Consider the following 26,224-nt stretch of genomic DNA (forward strand, 5'->3'; position numbering starts at 1 on the left):
GATTGCAATCGTTAGAGATAAATGAATTGATGGAATTAGTGGAACTCATCATATCACTTTGGTATTTCAGTAACACATTTTATAAACAGCATGATGGCCTGGCAATGGGTAGCGCTCTGGCAAGTCTATCAGCCGATATTTAGATAAACAACTTAGAGCAGCAATTTTTCTCGACAGATCGTCTTTCTAATGGCAGACTCATCTTTTACAAGAGATATGTAGATGATTCAGTCATTCTGTTCAGTGGCACCAGTAATGACACAGATGCATTTCAAAATTAACTTAGGTACATGCATTATTACAGAACACAAAAATAATAAAAGTGTATATTTTCTAAATATTAAAATTATGAACAGTGCACGCAAACATCAGTTTGGCACATAAAAAAGCCAACCACTATTGATACAACTGTAAACAACAGTTCCAGTCAAGAGGAACATAAAACAGAATATTTTAGATCAATGCAGAATAGGATGCATATGATCTTACAACATGAAAGAGAAAAACTAAGAGAAATTAGTAATAATTATCCATGTTGGATCTTGTGAACTCCATGGCCACTAATGATACTTATTTAATGATGTGATCGGCCACAAAATAATAGTTTACTTGATTGCATCATTCACCAATTGAAACTAATATTATTAAAACAGTTGCTAGCAATGACATTCACACTGCTTCTGTTAAAGACAAAATTTCGAATAAAATAAATACAAAACAACACATCCTACCACCAAGACAACCTACTAAAACTACCACAAAATTTCGAGCTATACCCTTTCTAGCAGATCTGTTCTATAAAATAGGTAAAGATTTGAAAGTGATCTAATCTTTGAACTGATTTTATATTCAAATAATACATTCCCAACTTGTACACTTCAGTAATATGAATTTTGAAATACCCTCTATGTCTGTTAAAATCTGTATGTGGCGTACATTAAGTATAATATTTATTTTTGAATAAAAATATTTTTCATATGTGATTTTAAAGATACACTACTTTTGGTAATGTGGAACACCTAATGTAATTCAAAAGAAGGGAAAATGAACTGAGATAAACATTTTGCATTTTTGCATGTGCAGTACAGATATGGAGGCGACACTGGTTAGGAGGATGCAAGAGTAATATATTTCGTACAGCTTATACCAGAAAATGTTATTAATGTCATGCTTTATACCTCTCAAATATACATATTGCAATGGTTATAAGTGAGACAATTCTATTTCTGACTGGGGACGGTGTACTGAACAATATTATACTAGTCTTCACATAACTTGCAGAATAATAATTACAGCTATTATGAGTAGAATGGTTTTTTAGATTGGTTGTTACCTCTAAGTAACTAAGCTATTAAAGTTTTTTTTTAGCCTGGCTGGCTGGTCCGGTTTTGAAGTATGAACTTGTGGAGGAGTAGTTCACTCAGGGCTGCCACTACGACAGTGAAGAAAACACTAGATCGTAAAGTTTGTGACGCGTTTGTGTGAAGACTGTTGACACAGAGAAAAATAACAACAAACACACTGATTTGTGTAGATCTTAGGGTAAAATATATAAAAATCTCTGCGCTACCACCCTTTTTACCCTGTATTTAAATAGATTGTGCTACTCATTGCATTACAAATTTGTTATTACCTGCATCACATCGACATTATTTTCATATCTTTGAACTCATCTCTGAGTCTGATGTAAATTATGTATATTTTTGCTTCGTTCGGTATTGAGAGCATATAAAAAAAATAAACTCTCTTTTCACCCTGGCCTTTCGGAACTGTGGATATGAAACTGTGTACCATAGTGATAATGTTTATCAATACAACATTTCGTTACACACGAAAGAAGTGCAGCCCACCTGATTAACGTTTCATCTTGTAAGTATAATTCAGTCATTTGGAGATAACAAGATGTTCAGAACAAGTAGTGGAGAGAAGCAGTAAAATATGCTAAGGAAAAATGTCGTCAGGTTAGTGGTTGGCTGCTGTTCTAAGGACATATCTTTGGCGTACTATTAATACACAATAAGAAAACCTGGGGACCAAATATTAAACTATGGCAGCCTCCTGACGGCATACGTTCACTTGCCGATTTGAGATGCGGTGGTGATATGTTATTTTCTTGCCAACTCTCTCTTCCAAACATAATATTACGTAATTCCTTAAGTTGAGGGAAAGCATATCTTATTTTGTAATAGATTACAAAATTTGCAATTTGAATTTTTCATTTTATTGATGCAAACCGCACCTAAATCCAACATTTGGTTTGACTGTTATGTAATTTTTAATTGTCCGGAGCAGCAGAATTTAGGAAGCTGTGACATAACCATGTTTACCCATTGCTATGCAAGGAGACACGGAATGTCTGTCGAGGCGCAAGGCCGCTGAAAGTCGGCGGAAGCTAAGTCCCAGAGAAGGGGAAAAAAGGCGTACGAATACTTTTGGTGAAACTAAAAAGTGAGACCCAGTTCTAGGGAAGGCACACTTTGGCAGCGACAGAATGAAGTCATCCCCCCTCTTAAGAGGGGCCAAAACAAATAGTCTGTCAATAAAAAAACAATTCTGATAAGAAAGATACATCCGAAAATTCTCTCAAGATTAGCTCCGAGTAATTACAAGCATTGCGCATTAACGGCAGCGACAGAACCGGCGTGGCGAATAATGTTTGTTAAATCCTAATCATAATCCAGTTGGTAAATATAGCAATATATCGGCTTGATTTATTGTTGGATTGTGTGTTCTTGGTTACTGGCTATTTCCATATAAGTCTGGAGAAGTGAAATTCACATCATAGCAAACCACTCCAAAGATTACATTTTTAGGCAATACTGCGATGTCACTTAACAACAGCACAGTTTTGCTCAAACGTTGTAGATGTGTAATGATCTGTCTTTTTTTTACACTAGATCTTTCATCTGTGACATGTGACAGCATAATTGATTACTCTTTAACATGTGGGAACTTTGTTAAAACAAGTCATTGAAGGATGTGTCTTTGATCCGACTATAGTTCGATTGACATTAAACCAGTCACTTTAAACTATTATATGAAGTGACAGTAAGTAGAGAAACTTGACGTTAGGCTGTAAAATTGTCACACGGAACAATAGAGATAAAAAATTACTACGTGACTTTTTGAGTAACGAAATTTGGACGACCGAATCGTGGATCGAATTCCGCAATTATTAAAATTCCCAACAAGTATCCGAAGACTTCCTGTTAACGCATACCAGCTCTGGTAAATGCGACAAATCAGTACACTTGTATTCGTTAGCACTCTACAGATCTATCATTCTAGAAATGTCTGCTTGTGATGTAGCTGATGGTATTTCCCACACATCCTTCAGAGCCGGTTCCTTTTGGCATGTCTTTATTTCATAACTTTCTTACGCAAACACGCAACTAAATCAATAACAATGTCAAGTACTAGGATGACAGATACTAAAATAATTATTCTTAGGACCGCGAAAATTCTGTTTTGTGTACCATAAATGACAGACCAATTGCAGCATTTACTTTTTAGTGGACGATGTTTTAAATTCGCAAAATTTTGCTATATATACGATTGAAAATAGACGTCGCTTTGCTCTGTGCTGAATTCGGAGTTTATCTGATGTGACAAAGTAAAACCATTTACAGACGCATGTGAAGTGACTTTGCCTGACACAAAAAAGATTTATTGTGAATAGCAACAATAACTACAGACTTAGACGTGGACAGCTCAGGGGAACAGCGCTTATGTCGGTTCACAGCGTCATCTCTCTCAGCTGCGCTGGTAAGTAGGGCTATGCGGTCTCCTTGTGTGTGTTCTCATTTTTGTGGCGGGCATTGTGGTCGCATGGGTGAACATAATAGGCGAATGGAACAGGTGTCATTGAATGTGTAAGTGCAATGCTCTCCCGTTTGGTTGGCTCCCACTGGTGTCTCTAGTTCGTAGACATTTACAGGGGGGAGACGATTACACTCAATTTGTGGCTCCCGTGATTCTTCCTTGAATTTTGGTACGACGCACGTATATGCCTGATTTTGAATATGGTATTTAATGGATGACACAAGGCCTCAATAAAATTTACCAGACGCATTGCGTATTTATTTCCTGACCAACTAACCTCTTTCCCGGCCAATTATTTCATTCAGTGTGTACGCATGTGCCACAAGTAGAAGTACAGTGTCATAACTTTCGTAGTGAACGAGGGCCAGGTGAGTTTTGCAGGCTACAAAGTCGCTTATGAGGGTTGATTTGCAGAAGGCAACAGGTAGGTCCGCTTTAGGGCGCAATTACGGGTTACTGTAGTTCAAAACTGTCGTCAATGAGGAGATTTCTTTTTGGTACAGACGTTGTGTGTGTTGTTCTTTTCACCTAACTTGAGAAACCAGTGCAGTATGAAGAGATAAGTGGCTTCATTACAGACGTAACCGCCGTATGGACGATTCACGGACATGTGTATTTAAAGTGACTATTGAACCACAGTACGCTCAGTTAGAGAAATTCAGCTGTTTCCATTCCGTAACTAATGTATAGGAAGCAACAGTACCGAAAGTCGTTCTGAATTGAAACAGCTTTAAGCTGATTGCTTAATTCCTGACGACAGCAAGATAAAATAGAAAAAATGTTCAAGAATGGCATTAAAATTCAAGGTGCATAGATATCAGTGAAGAGATTCATTGATGACATTGCTATCCCCAGTGAAAGTGAAGAGGAATTACAGGATCTGCCGAATGAAATGAACCGTCTAATTAGTACAGAATACGGACTGAGAGTAAATCGAAGAAAGACGAAAGTAATGAGAAGTAGCAGAAACGAGAATAGCGAGAAACTTAACATCAGGATTAGTGATCACGAAGCAGATGAAGTTAGGTAATTTTGCTACCTAGACAGCAAAATAACTCACGGCCAGAGCAAGGAGGACATCAAAAGCAGACTAGCACTGGAAAAAAGGACACTACTAGCCAGGAAAAGCCTATTACGAGGGTTGTCCAGAAAGTAAGTTCCGATCGGTTGCGAAATTGAAACCACTGGGAAAATCCGATAAAGCTTTGCACGGATGTGTTGGGCAGTGTCTCTAGTATTCCCGTCGATCGAGTCGCGTCGCTCTTTTCAGTTTTGAGTGAAAAGTGAGCACGTAAAGATACATAGGGGATAGCGTCTCCCGCCAAGTATGAAGGCCTGGTTAGAGATTTCGCCTGTGTCACGGAGCCCATTTAACACAACTGTCGAGCAGTTCCTTCTTCATGCCAATTGTCGGCCGGACACTGCAGGGATAACGAAGACGCTCTTGCAGCGTTCCCGATGAGGAGTGTTTGGTCACCCACAACACAGTCCGCAATTGGCTCCCCCTGAGTCTCATCTCTGCTCACGAGAACCGTTGGCTATGAAGACAAAATTTTTCCACAGACAACGAGCTGCAGGCCAGTGCAGATAATTGGCCGAAAGCACAGGCGGCTGCTTTCTATAATGAGGATGATGGAAAGTTGATACAAAACTACGACAAAACTTGAAGTTGGAGCGACGACTATGGAGAGAAGCAGGGGGAAGGTATACCTAACTGTTTCAAATAAAACGTTTCTGGTTTTCACTGTGGTTTCCATTTCGCGACCGATCAGAACTTTATTTCTGGATAACCATCGTAGTATTTAACCTTAAGCCTTAATTTGATGAAGAAATTTGTGAGAATGTACGTTTGGAGCACAGTATTGTATAGTAGTGAAGTATGGACTGTGGGGAAACGGGAGGGAAGAGAACCTAGGTGTTTGAGATGTGGTGCTACAGAACAATGGAGAAAATGAGGTGTACTGATAAAATAAGCAATGAGGAGGTTATCTGAAGAATTGTGAGGAAAGCAGTACGTGGAGAGCACCGACAAGAAGAAGGGACAGGATGATGCGATATCTGTTAAGACATCACAGAAAACTTGCATTGTAATTTGAGGGATCTGTAGAGCATGAAGACTGTATAGGGAGGTAGAGGTTGGAATACACGCAGCAAATAACTGAGGATATAGGGTGAAAGTGCTAAACTGAGATGAAGCGGTTAGTACAGGAAAAGAATTCGTAGCGCGTCTCGTCAAATCGGGCAGATGACTCATGACTAAAAAAAAAAAAGAAATCGCGATGTCGTCAGTCATTTAATTACTTCCTGTCTTACGGAGTTTTTAGAAACCTTATGGAATTTGTTCAAGATGTTATACGTCTTAAGATAGTCTGTCAGCTAGTCATGAACGAAGTACTTCACGGGTTTAGGTAGTATGAGTAATTTGCTCATTCGCTTATAGTCGTCTGGGATTTTTATAGTTTACTTTAAAATTTTTCCATACGATAGGGATTTATTGTCTCCTTTAAAAATATGTTGAGTGTATAGTCGATTGTAGTCATTCTCATTCAGGAGGTGTAATAACAGGACGAAAAAGTGGTGTGCTTCTTGGGAGGGAAGAGAGAAGTCGGGTAACAGCGTGGCTCTGCTGGTTAGCAATTAAAAGCGAACTTTCACCCTGTCTTCGTGTCTGTCACTTCAGTCTGGAATATACAACTGACGCACTTGTAGAGTCTAGCTTCTCATATATACCTCGGCACAATCAAAAGCTTTTATATAGATTGTGAATGTGTGAAGCACATTTGTATGTATGTCAGAGGTTGCCACGCATGACCAAGCTAAATTGGAGTATCGCTGTCGAACATCTCCATTCTCCGAGTCAATGGGAGATATCTCTCTCCCTCCAACGCCTCTGCTATTCCTAATTCAATTGGTCATGAATATAATAAATTGTGGTAGACGTTGTTATATACATAAAAGCCTCAGCCTTCGCCTTTCGAAGAATCGCTACGGTAGAAACATGCTCTTTCATGAGTGTAAAATGTTGTTTGCTGTTAATCTTAGTTGTTTCTTTTTTCTCTCGGTTCGAGAGTACAGAATAAACGTTTATTTGTCAAACCAAATGTTTTTATTAAATCAAAACCCTGATAATTTTCATAGCTGATTGTTGTGAGAGTTTGTTAACACATATGTTACTGATAATTACTACAGTATTGTTGAATAATTATCTGTAGACTCATTAATCTCATAGTATACATGAACTGCATTCGCAGTTGAGAATACGAACAACCATTGGCTTTAGAAGGGAATGACGATCGGGTGGTTTCCTTAATCGGCCAGGCCGAAATTTCCGTACGTCGTTCCTGTGTCACAACTTGTACTCGTATACACATTATGTTATTCCCGTACAGGGGACGACATTTTAACTTAACGTCGCAACCGATGAGTATGATATTGCGCTGAGTCTGTGAATAAGAACTATGCAGTGCTCCTTCGGATATGCATGCATGCAGACTTTATGAAATATATGATATGTATTCACATTTGGGAATTAGTAAAACCATCGGGTGTAAAACGGAATGAAAACAACAAAAAATTGTGTCGAAAGGGGACTCGAGAGGTCATCTTAATGGCTTTGGTTATCATTGCACGACTCATGGACAAACCTGTACTCACACACACATTAAATGATCCGCGTATAAGGGAGGACATATTAATTCAAAGTCGCTGCCTGGTACCGGCAGGTAAATACGATACTGTAGTGCCTGTGCTGTTAAGAAGAACAATGTGGAACACAGGATCATTCTTCTTAACAAGACTGGCGCTACTGTATCGCAAGTTCATAGAAAGCTCACACGAGAAACAGCTCCGCTTGCACTTGCTGCTACCTCGGGTTTCCGGTTTGACTTAACGTTCTGCAGGTCCATGAAGTTGTGTGTCAAGACAATCTATCTTGATCACACCCAACCACAATTTCATGCCGATCGCAGGCAGATAATGTCACTCCTGGATGAGTGATACCCCCAACTCCTGACGGAGAAAGAGTTTACAATATATTAGTGGAGAGTTGAGGCAGCGCCAGCTGGATTGATGAATATTCATTTCTCCAGGCAATGTGAAAATTGCCTTGAAATTAATAACTGCGATAGAAACTGAGGCTCTGATCACTAAACCTGGATAAGGCGTTCAATTAAGATGATAAATTCATCTGTAAGCAAGTTATTTTAGACGCGCTTGTCAGTGTGTGAGCATTCATTTTATCGTATTCGCTTCAGCCAGCACATTTGCTTGCTCTCCGCTTGTCTGATCCCGTTTCCCTTGGTCTCCATTGTCCTACAGCACGTTACTTTTGCAATTCGAGAACCCCCTAATGCAAACTATTTACTGTGGTCCAATCCAATTTCTTTATTTTTATTTCTGTTTTTATCAAGGATCTGCAAACATGCAGTATGAGACTTAGCAGCCATGTTGCATTCAAAATTTTAAATTGTCTTAGCCACACCATTTATTCATTGGAAGCACCATAGGCATTTAGATTACACATATTTTTCGAAGGATACGTAAAATCATTCGTATTTAAAACTACTGCATATATTAAACATATGGATACATAATACCTAGGCGTTTGTTGTTAGCATTTTTCTCCCAGAACTCTCTAAAATCTCCAGTGTTTTTCGGTTACAGGAGAAAAACTGCAGATGGGAACCCGTGACCGCAACCATACACCTAGGCAACAGTAGTAATCTGCATTCATAGCAGACAAGGCCTTCCTCTGCAGCAGCTGGCACCATGTGTTCCACTGGTGACCGTGGCTATCAGTCGTGATAAATGAGTAACAAACAACGTTGTGAGACGTTCCACATATAGTCCGTTAGCGCACAAAGTCAATTTTGCTGTCGAAGGGGCGACCTATTGGTAGGTGTCGGCGCTTGTAACTTCAGCGTTCTTAGCGTCGTTAGGTGACATTTCCGAACGTGTTAGGCGGTAACGTGATGAAATACACTGGTGTCCAAAACTAAAACAAGAAACTGCTATATCCCTGTCCTGTATCCAAATCACAATATAATGATGCACACTTGCAACGAACGTCGTTACGATCTTTCTCTGCACGAAGGATGGCATTCCCGTCAACGGACAAGCACGCCAACAATTACGTCGGGGCACCTACCAAGCAGGGTAGTGTTTGCAGGATAGTCCCACATCCATAATCGCTGTGCACACAGTCACAGAAGGTGCATTATGCCATAGATAAGACGCCGACAGACTCCGTGCTTAATGTGAATCGTTGTGCTGTTTCTCTGTTAGAATATTGCTTCGCGGTGTGGGATCCTTACCAGGTGGGATTGACGGAGGACATCGAAAGGGTGCAAAAAAGGGCAGCTCGTTTTGTATTATCACGTTATAGGGGAGAGAGTGTGGCAGATATGATACACGAGTTGGGATGGAAGTCATTACAGCAAAGACGTTTTTCGTCGCGGCGAGACCTTTTTACGAAATTTCAGTCACCAACTTTCTCTTCCGAACGCGAAAATATTTTGTTGAGCCCAACCTACATAGGTAGGAATGATCATCAAAATAAAATAAGAGAAATCAGAGCTCGAACAGAAAGGTTTAGGTGTTCGTTTTTCCCGCTCGCTGTTCGGGAGTGGAATAGTAGAGAGATAGTATGATTGTGGTTCGATGAACCCTCTGCCAAGCACTTAAATGTGAATTGCAGAGTAGTCATGTAGATGTAGATGTAGATGTAGATGTAGATGTAGATGTAGATAGGCGACAACTTATAGAGACCGTAACTGTATCCCGGAGACCAGTCAGTAGGTTAGGAAATTTAAAAATCGAAATGGCTAGATAGAAGTTAAACACAGTGGGAATTGTGTAGTGCAGTGGTAGAAATAACAGGACTTCAGGTCAGGTGTCTCTAGGTTTATAAATAGGAAATTAAATAGAAGTGATGCAGGAGTTGATCTAATAATGAATAAGAAAACAGGTACGCGTATAAGCTACCATGAACAGTGTAGTGGACGTATTGCCGCAGCAAAGACACACAGCTGTAGACACAGCTGTACAAGTTTATGTGTGCAGTAATGCTTCGGTGCTATTATAGAAAGAGAAGAAGAAGTAGGTGAAGATGTAGAAGTGGAAATAACGTCCATGTAGTTAACGCCATTCTCTGCTATTTTTTTAGATTCTTGTGAGAGCCAGCCATGAAAAACTATTCCACATGATGTGCAAGACTTAAGGAGAAACACCCTCAGAATTTAAGAACAGTGTAGTAATTCCAATGACAGAAAAGGCAGGTGCTGACATTTATGAATACAGCCGAACCATAAGTTTAATAAGTTGCGTCTGCAAAGTACAGTCACAAATTAATTACAGAAGACCGAAAAAACCGTCACTTCGGGTTCTGGAAATCAAGTGTTCGTCGGGGACGCACCCTGGGATGTCCGTCGCCTCGTGCAATATTTTTTCTTTAATGTCCTATCACGACTTACGCGACGATGATGATAAAATGAAAATCAAGATAATACACATTCCTGGCCCCGACCACAGAAAAATCACCAACCCGGCCGGGAACAAATCCTAAAACCACGTAATAGAGTGTCACTAATGCTAGCCACAATTCTACGAGTTGCTGACTGAATTCCGTCGAAAAGTAGCAACACACGAGACAATATAGACCCTATGTCTTCTCTTAGAAGTGTATTTGAAATTTACATCTGTACCTGTAGCTTTGGAGAAAGATTTTTACAATGTTGACTGCACTACGCTCCTTAAAATTTTGAAAGTATTGGAAATTAACTCCAAGGAGCGAAAAATTATTTACAACTTGTACATAAACCAGATTGCAGTTATAAGGGTCTAAAGGGAGTGAAGGAAAGCCCTAATTGAGAAGGAAGTGAGATAGGTATGTAGCTTATCGCCATGTTACACAATCTGTACACTGAGAAAGCAGCAAAGGAAATTAAGGAGAAACCTGGAAAGAAGATTAATGTTTAGGGAGCACAAATAAAAACTTCGAGATTTGCTGACAACGTTGTGATTGAGTCAGAGATAACGAAGGACTCAAAAGAGCAGTAGAGCGGCGTGAATAGTGTCTTGAAAAGAGGTACATGTAATCATCAAAAAAAGTAAACAAGGGTAACGGAATGTTGTCGAAAGAAACAGGGCACGCTGATGGAATCTGACATGGAAATAAGACACTACAAGCCGTAGATAAGTTTAATTATTTCGGCACCAAAATATCTAACGACGGCCGAAGTAGAGAGACTATAAAATGCAGACGAGTAACGGCAAGAAAAGCATTTATGAAAAAGAGGAATTTCATAACGTGTAATAGAAATTTAAATTTAGGAAGTCATATCTGAAAGTATCTGCCTAGAGTGTAGTCTTGTAAAGATGTGAAACTTGGACAATAAGTAGTTCAACCATGAAGAAAATATAAGCTATTGAAATATGGTGCGTATATAAGGATGCTGAAGGTGCGATGGGTACGTCGAATAAGTCAAGAGAAAGTACCGAATCGAAGTAAGAAGAAATCAGAATTTTGTCACAACTTGACTGATGGAAGTGATCGGTTGATAGGGCACTTTCTATATCGCCGAGGAACAGTCAATTTGATAATGACAGGAAGTGTGGAGGATGAAAATTGTAGTGGGAGACTTATGCATAGATACAATATGGAGGTTTAAGTGGATGTAGGTTTCACGATGAAGACGAGTGCACACGATAGACTTGTGCAAGGAGCTGCACCAACCCAGTCTTCGAACTGAAGACCACACCGTAACATTTGGCACCAAGGCTAGAGACAGCGTCTGCACTCAGATGTTTCTGGTTTAAGATTTTTAGGCTTACTGGGATGGATGAAGTGGAGTGAAAATGAGGGTGTTAACTGATATCGGGTAGGTTTCATAATGGTGACGGTTGTTGGTGACGATGTTTCATTATTGCAGGACAAAATATTTGACGATGAAGTTATTAGAAAGGCATGGGTGGTGACTCCCCAGAAACATATGTGAGTTTTGTCTGATCCATGTCTCGATGCTTAGAGGTTCTGACAGCAGTATGTGGGTGGCCTCACATTACACTGAATTCTCAAAGTATGTAATCAGGTACAGTTCCGTATACCTAATCATTTGTGTAAATAATGTTCCTACGCTTGCATATGAAGTTCTGTTTGAATCAGGTGTTACTTTATTGGAGTAACAATGTTCGCAAAAGTTAACATATTTCCATTACTACCCTCAATCTTGTCTGTTTGGTCTGTTATTCACAGCAAATTGTTGTTGTTGTTGTTGTGGTCTTCAGTCCTGAGACTGGTTAGATGCAGCTCTCCATGCTACTCTATCGTGTGCAAGCTTCTTCATCTCCCAGTAACTACTGCAACCTACAACCTTCTGAATCTGCTTAGTGTATTCATCTCTTGGTCTCCCTCTACGATTTTTACCCTCCACACTGCCCTCCAATACTAAATTGGTGACCCCTTGATTCCTCAGAACATGTCCTACCAACCGATCCCTTCTTCTAGTCAAGTTGTGCCACAAACTTCTCTTCTCCCCAATCCTATTCAATACCTCCTCATTAGTAATGTGATCTACCCATCTAATCTTCAGCATTCTTCTGTAGCACCACATTTCAAAAGCTACTATTCTCTCCTTGTCCAAACTATTTATCGTCCATGTTTCACTTCCATACATGGCTACACTCCATACAAATACTTTCAGATACGACTTCCTAACACTTAAATCTATGTTCGATGTTAACAAATTTCTCTTCTTAAGAAACGCTTTCCTTTCCATTGCCAGTCTACATTTTATATCCTCTCTACTCCGACCATCATCAGTTATTTTGCTCCCTAAATAGCAAAACTCCTTTACTACTTTAAGTGTCTCATTTCCTAATCTAATTCCCTCAGCATCGTCCGACTTAATTCGACTATATTCCATTATCCTCGTTTTGCTTTTGTTGATGTTCATCTTTTATCCTCCTTTCAAGACACTATCCATTCCGTTCAATTGCTCTTCCAAGTCCTTTGCTGTCTCTGACAGAATTACAATTTCATCGGCGAACCTCAAAGTTTTTATTTCTACTCCGAATTTTTCTTTTGTTTCCTTCACTGCTTGGTCAGTATACAGATTGAATAACATCGGGGAGAGGCTACAACCCTGTCTCACTCCCTTCCCAACCACTGCTTCCCTTTCATGACTCTCGACTCTTATAACTGCCATCTGGTTTCTGTACAAATTGTAAATAGACATTCGCTCCCTGTATTTTACCCCTGTCACCTTCGCTCGGTTACAGACTGAAGTGCCTAGAACCGCTCGGCCACACCGGCCCGCTTCTTTCATGATTCTTGAACCAAGTGTTAGCTACGATTACGTTGTGCTCTGTACAAAATTCTACCAGGCGGGTTCCTCTTTCACTTCTTCCCCCAAATCCATATTCACCTACTATGTTTCCTTCTCTCCCTTTTCCTGTTGCCGAATTCCAGTTACCCATAACTATTAAATTTTCGTATCCCTTCACTATCTGAATAATTTCTTTTATTTCATCACTAATTCCCACTATATCTAACTTTAACCTATCCATTTACCTTTTTAAATTTTCTAACCTACCTGCCTGATTAAGGGCTCTGACATTCCACGCTCCGATCCGAAGAACGCCAGTTTTCTTTCTCCTGATAACGACGTCCTCCTGAGTAGTCCCCGCCCGGAGATCCGAATGGGGGACTATTTTACCTCCGGAATATTTTACCCAAGAGGGCTCCATCCTCATCTAACCATACAGTAAAGCTGCATGCCCTAGGGAAAAATTACGGCCGTAGTTTCCCCTTGCTTTTAGCCGTTCGCAGTACCAGCACAGCAAGGCTGATTTGGTTAGCGTTACAAGGCCAGATCAGTCAATCATCCAGACTGTTGCCCCTGAAACTACTGAAAAGCCCCTCTCCAGGAAGCACAAGTTTGTCTGGCATCTCAACAGATACCCCTCCGTTGTGGTTGCACCTACAGTATGGCTATCTGTATCGCTGAGGCACGCAAGTTTCCCCACCGACGGCAAGGTCCATGATTCATGGGGGGGAGCTAATTGTTAGGAGTCCGGTTATCATCCATTACACGCCATCCATCCAAAACTCATAAGCTCAGTAACTATGGTGTCAGCTTGAACTATCATTGTAAACAACAACCCTCAAACATATCTATTTGGTCTGTTATTCAGAGCAAATTGTTAGAAGTCGGATTATCATCCATTACACGCCATTTATCCAAAACTCGTAAGCTCAGTAACTATGGTGGCAGCTAGAACTACCATTAAAAACAACAAATGCGCATTCGGCCAGTCAGTTCTTAGCATGCAGTTTTAAGTAACGGGCGCAGGGCCATAGTGTGTCAGCATTGTTGCGTCACAAATCGCAATAAAGCACGAAAATTGAATGTCTCTAAGTGTTCAAGGCAGTCTCCAGAATGTTTTGAAGAAGAGAAAAGTGTGTGCAAAGTTTGTGACGTACACCTTGACGAGTGGGTGCCTGCCGCGACTTAAATGAAATAAAGAACACGGGTAGATTCTTGTTTGGAAGAAGTCATTGCAGGTAATAAGACTTGATGTTAATACAAACCTACCACAAAACGGGCCCATGATGACTCGCCAAAATCGAAAATGCTAGGAATGCAACGTGTGAGTTGAACATCCCAAAGAAGGACTCTTCTGACAGTTTCACGCTGTTGTATGAACTTGCTGTGCATCGTGCTGGTAGATTCTTGTTTGGAAGAAGTCATTGCAGGTAATAAGACTTGATGTTAATACAAATCTACCACAAAACGGGCCCATGATGACTCGCCAAAATCGAAAATGCTAGGAATGCAACGTGTGAGTTGAACATCCCAAAGAAGGACTCTTCTGACAGTTTCACGCTGTTGTATGAACTTGCTGTGCATCGTGCTAGAATGAAGAGACACTATGTGGATCACCTGAAGGATTAAAACTACTATCTTAACTGTCCATTATAATTATCCGGGCTGTTATGCCGTGGTCGGTTAATTAATTCTGTGTCGATTCCCAACGTTTCATCTCCGACTGCGGGAGATATCTTCAAGGGGGACCGTAGCTCGATGGAAGGTCCAACACACCCACTGGCTCGCTACTGACTGCTCCCGCGTTGCGGCGTGACGTCACGTGTTTTGAAAACGTCAGTGCAATTGGCCGCTGTCCGTCGCCGTCGATCGCCGTTGCCATCAACCAGTAGTGGACGGGTGGTGCACATCTTTAACACCGGCATCCATATGCCGTTTAATTTCACACCCTTCTCCTTTCGGTTGAAATTATTTGGTTGTTTAGCAATTTCGATTGCCTCCCGGTAGAGCCTTTCGTAATATCCGCTGGTGGCCGCTAGTACTTGCGTCTCCTCGAAACGAATATTGTGGTTCCCTGGCTGGAAAGCACAGCTGATCGTTCAGTTTCTCCTCTTCTACAATTTCCCCCATGCTCTTCCAAACGTTTATAAACAGTTCTTTTAGTGGTACCCACGTAAACATCATCACAGCTGCATGGGGTCCTATACACTTCAGCCTTTTCCAATGGTTTGCGAGCGTCCTTGGCAGGCTTAAGGTATTCCTGTATGTTCCTGGTGGGCTTGTAAATTACGGTAATATTCCGCTTCTTCAAGATCCTCCCTATTCTTTCCGTTACATTTTTAACAAACGGCAGGAAAACCTTAGATTTTGCAGTAGCCTGTACGTCAGCATTATTTCTGCGTGGCTGCCTCAACGCACGTTTTATTTCGGCGGAGGAATATTCGTTCTTCATTAGTGCACTGTGGAGATGTTCCATCTCAGCGTCGAGCAACTCAGGTTCAGAAATATTTCTAGCTCTGTCCGCTAACTTCTTGATAACACCTCGCTTCTGTTGTAGGTGGTTCGAATCCCGGTGCAAATAACGGTCCGTGTGCGTAGGTTTGCGGTATACTGAGTGACCCAAACTACCAGTTTCGTTTCTAAAAACAAGCACATCGTGGAAACGTAATTTGCCGCCTACCTCCTCCTCCATTGTAAACTGAATTCTCGGGTTTATACTGTTCAGATGTTCGTGGAACCGGCTTAGTTCCTCCCTACCATGTCTCCACAGCACAAACGTGTCATCCACGTATCGGAACCATACATTTGGCTTTTTTGCCGGCAGTATCTAAGGCCTGTTCTTCGAATTTTTCCATAAAGAAGTTTGCAATTACGGGACTTAAGGGGCTTCCCATAGCCACGCCATCCGTTTGCTCATAAAACTGTTCATTCCACTTGAAGTATGTGGTCGTCAAACAACATTTAAACAGTTCAGAAATATCGGCAGGAAAAGTTCGATCCAGCTGTTCCAATACATCATTAAGTGGAACCATGGTAAACAGCGATACCACATCGAAGCTGACCAAAATGTCCTCTGGCTGGACCACTATGCCATTCAATCTGCTGATGAAATGTGTCGAATTCTTTATATAAAAGTCCTAACGGAACACATGTGGTTTTAACAGCGTAGTAACTTAACTACTCTCTGTTTTTTATTAATCTAGTCTCTAAACTTTTCAGGCTGTGTCTTCTTGCAGTGTTAGTTTGAGCATCGTATTTCCACGTGCAGTGGTATTCACATTCCCTGCAACTACTTGTAAATGTAAAAGAATGTGGCGTCCTAGTGGAAACTAGCCACGCTAGACCGTCGAGACCCTAAGAGGAATATGATGAAGCTGTTATGTTTTAGACGCGGTTGTTTCCTCGTTAGACCGCCTGGAGGGACTTGCAGCTTGCTACTGATGAAAGTGCTTAGCCTCACAAGAGAGTAAGAACTTGTGTAAAACACGTATAGAGTAAATCATCTTGCGAACGGGCTCTGATGCTGCTTAGTTCCGGCAGAAATACTCGGGGCACTGGATGCTGCCTGACAGTCAGAGAATTTAGCCAGCACAGCGTGACGAATCTGCTCGAGGAACCAAAACAGTAATTACAGACGTAATAACGACTTCGTCAGCGCGTGGGATGTAACAACTGCTTTAGCTGTCGGGTAACAGGTCGTTACTCAGTGCAGCGTGTTACCGTGAGAATTACGGCTGGCGCTACGGTCGACAGCGGGCCGGCGGGCTGAGGGGGCGTGGACTCGTCATTTGCGCGATTTCCTCGCTTGCTCACGATCCAGAGTTACCTCGTGTGCAGCCAATCGGAGATTGCAGTTTTCCAGTACCCACTTCCTAAAGGCTGCGTGGGGGCATTCAGAAACAAACATTTTCTTTCTGTCTTCGTTTTGTAGAACACTGTACGTTGACCGCAGATACGGCTAGATTCGGGCGCTGTGGAAACAAATTCTTGTTTATATAAAAACTGAGCTGCACCAGAAAATGGATACTTTCATTTTACCCGTAAATAACACAGAACACATTTTTCTGCCAGTTTCACCATCAAAGGCGTAAAGAAAGTAGCTTAACAGAAATATAATAGAAATCTTACGTGGCGCTTAACAAATTAGTCTTACCCATGGCAAGAGTCACGCTATCATCAGGTGTAAACTTATAATCAAAGAAAAGTAGGTAGATTTTGGCACAGTCGAATTTGTGTCTAAGCCTGTCTTAAAACCGTGATTATAGTGATATTTTTCCTGCGACTGTAGAATACATAGTCAACGAACAGCTCAGGAGTATTTAACATCTAATAGCATTTTAGAGAATACCAGTCGGGTTTCCGGCATAATCGCAGCACGACCACCGCTCTTATAAAAGTGACTGACGATCTGAAACAACCTATGGACAAACAACAGGCGACTACTTTGTGCTTTTTTGGAGTTCAGCAAACCTTACGACACTGTTTACTTCAACATTCTACTTGCTAAACTCATTAGTCAAACTATATGAATGCGTGGTGTCTTTTCTTTCGGCTATATCCGATGGAACGGACATCACGCTCTTATATAATTGATTCACCTCGATGGGCAATCAATCCACAACCTTCAGTGCGGGCACATGTTGTTCGACCTCCAGCGGAAATCTAAAAATTAGCTAGCATGCACGGGGACTGCAGATAGGTGGCCATATGTGGGAATGTGTCAGGTGAGAAGCGTGTGGAAGCCGCAGTGGTTAAGGCAGCTGGCTGGTAAGGAGATGTTCGAGTCTCAGTCCGACACATACTTTCACTTGTCGCGTATCATCAATTCCTTCCGTTTCCTTTTCTTTCTCTCACCTCCACCTTCAATCGTATTCAAGTCCTGTATGATAGTTCCACTCATACCTTACATCAGGCCATCAGTGTGCAATATATGGAAGTAAAAGGTGCCAGTAGAGGGATGGAATATCAGGGGTCCCACAAGAAGCACTTTTGAGTCCATTACCTTCCTCGTTATATGTTAATGATGCGCCACTATAAATGTCACCTATACGCTGATGACCTTCAGTTACACCTAAGTGCAAGTACTACAAAAGTGTGCACAGCCATCCGGCACGTAAATGCTGGATTGACTTGCCCTATCTGAGTGGGCGCAGAGCATATGTTTGAAACTTAACCAACCTAAAACGCAAGCAGTGTTAGTAGCACACTGAAGGCAAATTACTACATAGATCAGAGAATCTCTTCCACCCTTAACCCTAAACGCCACGGAATTTACCTTTCCCTCATCTACAAAGAACTTTGAGTTAATTCTGGACCATCACTTAGACTAATCTGAAAGCAGAGTGCAGTCTGTACGAAGGTGTGAAAGTCTCTTCATTCTCTTCATAAATATAAAGAAGTATTTCTTTTCGAGCTTAAAAAGTGTCTTGTAGAGTCTCTAATCCTTTCCATACTTGACTATTTGGGTGCTATTTTCCAAGAACTTCTGTACGAAAGCTCGCGCAGACTACAATTAGTGATTAATGCTTTTCTGTGATACATTTGTTTCGACCATATGAGTCCTGTCTATATACAGTTATCATGTTTCGTGTCGATAAGCGTAGATACAATTATATTATATGTCTGCTTTATCGTCTCGTATCATTGCACTCCGTCTTACTTAATTTCAATTCTTGCACTATTATCTGAACAGCACAGCAGAAATACTCATTTTCAACTAAGTTAAATCCTCTCTATATCAATAATAGCACTGGTATGTTCCCTTAATCATTTTCTGTATCAGGACCCCGTCTTCAGAACAATCTTTCTCAAAAAATCAGAGAAATTACATTCCATCCAAACTTCGAAAGACAGTTAAAGGCTCTCCAATCACAACAGCCATTCGCCCATATACTAATCTGCAAATCGCTCTCTGCAATTCCCCCTGCCCCACAACTTATCGCTTTGTAGCACCCCTCCCGTCACTTATCTGGTTTTGGCGCGTGTTCACCCCAGCTAATTGACTAACAGATCAACAGAGAGTGCGAAACTGCCGCAATATCGGATAACGCAGAGAAAGTAATAAGGCCCTGTGTCTCCTGATTGAACTGCGGTAGTAGTGTTGGCATTAATTGATTCAGAAGTGATCCCTTTTAATAAGAAGGGGTGCACACTGATGTTATATTCACCTATTGAACACCAGATGCAAAAGTTGGACATAAAATTAATTAAGAAAGTGACTTGGGATTTCAACAACTTGACTGAAAACAGATGCAGTCGATTAGCACAAATTTATTTCAACCCCCGACCTTCAGTCATCACATTACATGACTCTCCTAACAGGCAGTGGGAATAAATTGCGTTTAAGTGGAGTAACGCGCGATAATTCAAAATTAATTCCTATGAACTGATCCTGGCGTAATGCGAAGTGCGAGAAGAATTCCCCAATGCACGGCTCATGAAACCCTCATGGAAACTTTGCCGACATGACCCAACAAATTAATCAGTGGCCTAACTTAAGGCGGAGTGGGCGCTATATCACCGAATTCAGCATGGCGGGTCGTCATCGTTGAGCGGGTGTTAGCCAGCCTCGTGGTCCTGCAAGGCTGTGCTCGTCTGTTTACTCCTAGCTATCTTGCTCAGTACATAGCTGAACGAAAACTTTCTATCTCCAAGTTCAATCGTTCCGTTTGCTAAGTCCTAAACTGCAGAGATACTCACTCTCTCTGGGTAGAGCTCAGCAAAGAGCGCTACGTCCACACTCCAGGCAAGCTGGCAACAGGAAACCTCTACGGAAACTTCTGCCAGTCCTCTCTTCATCTCGGTTTCCCCTCCAGCAAAATCACTTACGCCAATTGCAGCGCAAGTCGCGTTAATTATGCGTCGCTTCCCAGCGCTGATCAATGCCTGCTCTCAGAAGTGAACAAATTCCCAAAAAAATTCCCTTCCTCTCAACTTCTGCTATTTAGCTCCTCCCAGGCCACCCATCAAGGTTAGCATCTGCATAAAACACCAATTTTTTCCGAAATTCTGACTCCCAAGAGAGTACTTCAAATTCCTTGGTCCTATGTTCCCATTGGAGGCCGGCGTATTTCATTCTGTCGCTCTTCACCTGATTTACTTCAGACTCTGTGGACCGTGAATTCAGCATGAAGTTGCTATAGTCACGAACACGCACATTTGTTGATCGCTCTATCGAAGCTTTGCGCTACGTTCTCGCATGTTTTACTGAAAACGGGTCGAAGGACATTTATCATCAGGCGCACAAGTTCTCCGTCTGCTTCTCGGTACACCAGCATGGGGTCAACCACCCCCTCACTGGCACTCATCTTAAGGCAGCTGGAGGCCGCGCCCCGTTACGGCTTTCTCAGAGCTTGAGCCGCCCTAAGCTGCCTATTGTCGCTTCCCTTCGCCGCTCCCCAGCCGCGCGCCGCCACCCGGCCGCAGTCAACTCTGAGTACTGCCCTGGGATAAACTAGCCTCCAGTAAATTGACGCGTTTCCACAAATTTTTCATGTCGCGTGAATTACTTTAAAACTGTCACCCAACATTGTTGTTGTTGTGGTCTTCAGTCCTGAGACTGGTTTGATGCAGCTCTCCATGCTACTCTATCCTGTGCAAGCTTCTTCATCTCCCAGTACCTACTGCAACCTACATCCTTCTGAATCTGCTTAGTGTACTCATCTCTCGGTCTCCCTCTACGATTTTTACCCTCCACACTGCCCTCCAACGCTAAATTTGTGATCCCTTGATGCCTCAAAACATGTCCTACCAACCGATCCCTTCTTCTAGTCAAGTTGTGCCACAAACTTCTCTTCTCCCCAATCCTATTCAATACCTCCTCATTAGTTACGTGATCTATCCACCTTATCTTCAGTATTCTTCTGTAGCACCACATTTCGAAAGCTTCTATTCTCTTCTTGTCCAAACTAGTTATCGTCCATGTTTCACTTCCATACATGGCTACACTCCAAACAAATATTTTCAGAAATGACTTCATGACACTTAAATCTATATTCGATGTTAACAAATTTCTCTTCTTCAGAAACGCTTTCCTTGCCATTGCCAGTCTACATTTTATATCCTCTCTACTTCGACCATCATCAGTTATTTTACTTCCTAAATAGCAAAACTCCTTTACTACTTTAAGTGTCTCATTTCCTAATCTAATTCCCTCAGCATCACCCGATTTAATTGGACTACATTCCATTATCCTCGTTTTGCTTTTGTTGATGTTCATCTTACATCCTCCTTTCAAGACGCTGTCCATTCCGTTCAACTGCTCTTCCAAGTCCTTTGCCGTCTCTGACAGAATTACAATGTCATCGGCGAACCTCAAAGTTTTTACTTCGTCTCCATGAATTTTAATACCTACTCCAAATTTTTCTTTTGTTTCCTTTACTGCTTGCTCAATATACAGATTGAATAACATCGGGGAGAGGCTACAACCCTGTCTCACTCCTTTCCCAACCACTGCTTCCCTTTCATGCCCCTCGACTCTTATGACTGCCATCTGGTTTCTGTACAAATTGTAAATAGCCTTTCGCTCCCTGTATTTTACCCCTGCCACCTACCTTCAGAATTTGAAAAAGAGTATTCCAGTCAACATTGTCAAAAGCTTTCTCTAAGTCTACAAATGCTAGAAACGTAGGTTTGCCTTTTCTTAATCTTTCTTCTAAGATAAGTTGTAAGGTCAGTATTGCCTCACGTGTTCCAACATTTCGACGGAATCCAAACTGATCCTCCCCGAGGTCCGCATCTATCAGTTTTTCCATTCGTCTGTAAAGAATTCGCGTTAGTATTTTGCAGCTGTGACTTATTAAACTGATAGTTCGGTAATTTTCACATCTGTCAGCACCTGCTTTCTTTGGGATTGGAATTATTATATTCTTCTTGAAGTCTGAGGGTATTTGGCCTGTCTCATACATCTTGCTCACCAGCTGGTAGAGTTTTGTCATGACTGGCTCTCCCAAGGCCGTCAGTAGTTCTAATGGAATGTTGTCTACTCCGGGGGCCTTGTTTCGACTCAGGTCTTTCAGTGCTCTGTCAAACTCTTCTCGCAATATCGTATCACCCATTTCGTCTTCATCTACATCCTCTTCCATTTCCATAATATTGTCCTCAAGTACATCACCCTTGTATAAACCTTCTATATACTCCTTCCACCTTTCTGCCTTCCCTTCTTTGCTTAGAACTCGGCTGCCATCTGAGCTCTTGATATTCATACACGTGGTTCTCTTCTCTCCAAAGGTCTCTTTAATTTTCCTGTAGGCAGTATCTATCTTACCCCTAGTGAGATAAGCCTCTACATCCTTACATTTATCCTCTAGCCATCCCTGTTTAGCCATTTTGCACTTCCTCTCGATCTCATTTTTGAGACGTTTGTATTCCTTTTTGCCTGCTTCATTTACTGCATTTTTATATTTTCTCCTTTCATCAATTAAATTCAATATTTCTTCTGTTACCCAAGGATTTCTAGCAGCCCTCGTCTTTTTACCTACTTTATCCTCTGCTGCCTTCACTACTTCAACCCTCAGAGCTACCCATTCTTCTTCTACTGTATTTCTTTCCCCTATTCCTGTCAATTGTTCCCTTATGCTCTCCCTGAAACTCTGTACAACCTCTGGTTCTTTCAGTTTATCCAGGTCCCATCTCCTTAATTTCCCACATTTTTGCAGTTTCTTCAGTTTTAATCTACAGGTCATAACCAATAGATTGTGGTCAGAGTCCACATCTGCCCCTGGAAATGTCTTACAACTTAAAACCTGGTTCCTAAATCTCTGTCTTACCATTATATAATCTATCTGATACCTTTTAGTATCTCCAGGGTTCTTCCACGTATACAACCTTCTTTCTTGATTCTTAAACCAAGTGTTACCTATGACTAAGTTGTGCTCTGTACAAAATTCTACTAGGCGGCTTCCTCTTTCATTCCTTAGCCCCAATCCATATTCACCTACTATGTTTCCTTCTCTCCCTTTTCCTACACTCGAATTCCAGTCACCCATTACTATTAAATTTTCGTCTCCCTTCACTATCTGAATAATTTCTTTTATTTCATCGTACATTTCTTCAATTTCTTCGTCATCTGCAGAGCTAGTTGGCATATAAACTTGTACTACTGTAGTAGGTGTGGGCTTCGTATCTATCTTGGCCACAATAATGCGTTCACTATGCTGTTTGTAGTAGCTTACCCGCGTTCCTATTTTCCTATTCATTATTAAACCTACTCCTGCATTACCCCTATTTGATTTTGTGTTTATAACCCTGTAATCACCTGACCAGAAGTCTTGTTCCTCCTGCCACCGAACTTCACTAATTCCCACTATATCTAACTTTAACCTATCCATTTCCCTTTTTAAATTTTCTAACCTACCTGCCCGATTAAGGGATCTGACATTCCACGCTCCGATCCGTAGAACGCCAGTTTTCTTTCTCCTGATAACGACATCCTCCTGAGTAGTCCCCGTCCGGAGATCCGAATGGGGGACTATTTTACCTCCGGAATATTTTACCCAAGAGGATGCCATCATCATTTAATCATACAGTAAAGCTGCATGTCCTCGGGAAAAATTACGGCTGTAGTTTCCCCTTGCTTTCAGCCGTTCGCAGTACCAGCACAGCAAGGCCGTTTTGGTTAATGTTGCAAGGCCAGATCAGTCAATCATCCAGACTGTTGCCCCTGCAACTACTGAAAAGGCTGCTGCCCCTCTTCAGGAACCACACTTTTGTCTGGCCTCTCAACAGATACCCCTCCGTTGTGGTTGCACCTACGGTACGGCCATCTGTATCGCTGAGGCACGCAAGCCTCCCCACCAACGGCAAGGTCCATGGTTCACCCAACATTAATTATTCAAATACAGCCATACTATACCCTATACAAGATGCATTGTGCCTTGTCAGTCATTTTTGTTGCCCTACTGTTCGCTCAATGTGAGTTAGGTGATATTTAATGACTTCATGTAAGGGGCATAGTTCTTGCCATCTTACACCTTCTTCAAGTTGTCAGAGTCCTTTATTTAGATTCTGTCACTGTGATTTCAATCTTCTCCTCCTTCTTTACCTCTCCTACACCTATAATGCTAAACATGTATTCAAAAGCGCAATACTATTACTATTAGTATCATTATTATTATTATTATTATTGTCAGTTATTATTACCATTGTGTCAGTGTCAATCATTATTAACATTATTATTATTATTATTATTATTATTATTATTATTATTTGTGAGAATGTTTTTGTATCTTTGGTGTGTGTTATTGTTGGTCAGATGTCAGAGAGGGCCCTAAGGCCCTAATCTGGCCAGGCTAAATAAGGAACAAAAAAATCATAAAACTAAATAAAGTAATTTTCGATCCTTGGTTTGACCAGTGTTCAGAGGATTTGGTGTCGTGACACTTTAGTCATCAATAATATATTCTCCTACACTATTTACAACATTTTGCTAACACTGGAGTACCTTTTCGAATCCGCCACTGTAGAAATCACGTGGTTTTGAGGCGAAGAACTCACCGAGGCAAGTTCGGAGAGCATTTCATCAGGAAAGGGAATTCTTTGAAGCTTGTTCGATACAGAGCGGAAAATGTGAAAATCTGGTGACGTAAGCTCAGGTGAGTAAGGTGGGTGCGGAGTAACTTTCCAACTCAACTCCTATAGAGTGATTTTTTTTGTGTGTCAGTCTAGCAGAATGGGCGCGGGCGTTATCGTGGTGTGGCATGACTTCACGCATTCTTCCTGGTCGTTGTTCTTAGGCTCCGTATGCAAGACGTCTCAGTTGTTGACAACAAATGTCAGCAGTGACTACTACACTTCGAGGAAGCAATTCATACTACAACAAACCGTCGCAGTTCCACCAGATGCATAGCATTATGTTTTGTGGCAGGACGCAAGTCTTTGTATGGGGAGCTGCTGCTTTATTGGGGTTGAGCCATTCCTTCATGTTTCTCATGTTCCGATAAAAACAACATATCTCGTGACCAGTAACGATACAGGATCGGAAAGATTGATGCTGTTCACGAGCCAACTGATGAGGAAGCAGAGATGCACATTCAGCCACCCGCAGATTTTTGTGATTTTGGCTTAGAGAATGCGGTACCGATACACCCGATTTTTGAACCTTCACCATTGCATGTAAATGTTCCACGATAGACTACTGATCACAGCTCAGCGCGTTTTCCACTTCTCGAGTACTCTGACATTAATCATTGTGGATCAATTCATCTAAATGATCTTCATCGAACCCTGGAGATCTTTCTGAACATGGTGAGTCCCTAACGTCAAAACGATCCTCCTGAAAACGAAAACAAGAAAATCTCACAATCACCTTAACAGTTCATGTACCCAGGCTACTGACAAGTATAATGTACAGAAGAATGGAAAAGAAAACGGAGGATGTGTCAGATGATGAACAGTTTGGCTTTAGGAAAGTTAAAGGCACCAGAGAGGCAATTCTGACAAAGCGGTTGATAATGGAAGCAAGATGAAGAAAAATCAAGACAGTTAAGTTGACTTCAGTCACTGAAACTCAGCGACTAGGGTCAACTGTTATACACATCGTCAACTTCAACTGATGGTTCTGTCTAAAAATGGCCTAAGCCTAAGCCGAACCGGTCATTTTAATAAGAAAACTATCGCGATCAAGACTGTTTTTTCATTGATTTTGTCTAGTAAAGTCATCAGAAAATCAAAACAAATTGCAATACGATTTAGAAATGTATCTGGTATGGTGCGTTAAATGGGCAGTTGACCAGAAATCATGAAAATGTGAAGTCATCCACATGAGTACTAAAACAAATCCCCTAAACTTCGGTTACACAATAAATCAATCAAATATAATGAGAGTAAACTCAACTAAATACGTAGGAATTACAGTTACGAACAAATTAAACTCTAAAGAACACACAAAAAAATGTTATGGGGAAGGCGAACCAAAGACTGCAGTTTATTCGCAGAACACTTAGAAGATAAAACAGATCTACCAAAGAGACTGCCTACATTACTCTTGTCCGTCCTCTTTTGGAGTACTGCAGCGCGGTGTGGGATCCTTACCAGTAAAGATTAATTGAGTACATCAAAAATGTTCAGATAAGAGCAGCAAA

This window comes from Schistocerca gregaria, chromosome 5 (assembly GCF_023897955.1).
Source record: "Schistocerca gregaria isolate iqSchGreg1 chromosome 5, iqSchGreg1.2, whole genome shotgun sequence".
NCBI classification, from domain to species: Eukaryota; Metazoa; Arthropoda; class Insecta; order Orthoptera; family Acrididae; genus Schistocerca; species Schistocerca gregaria.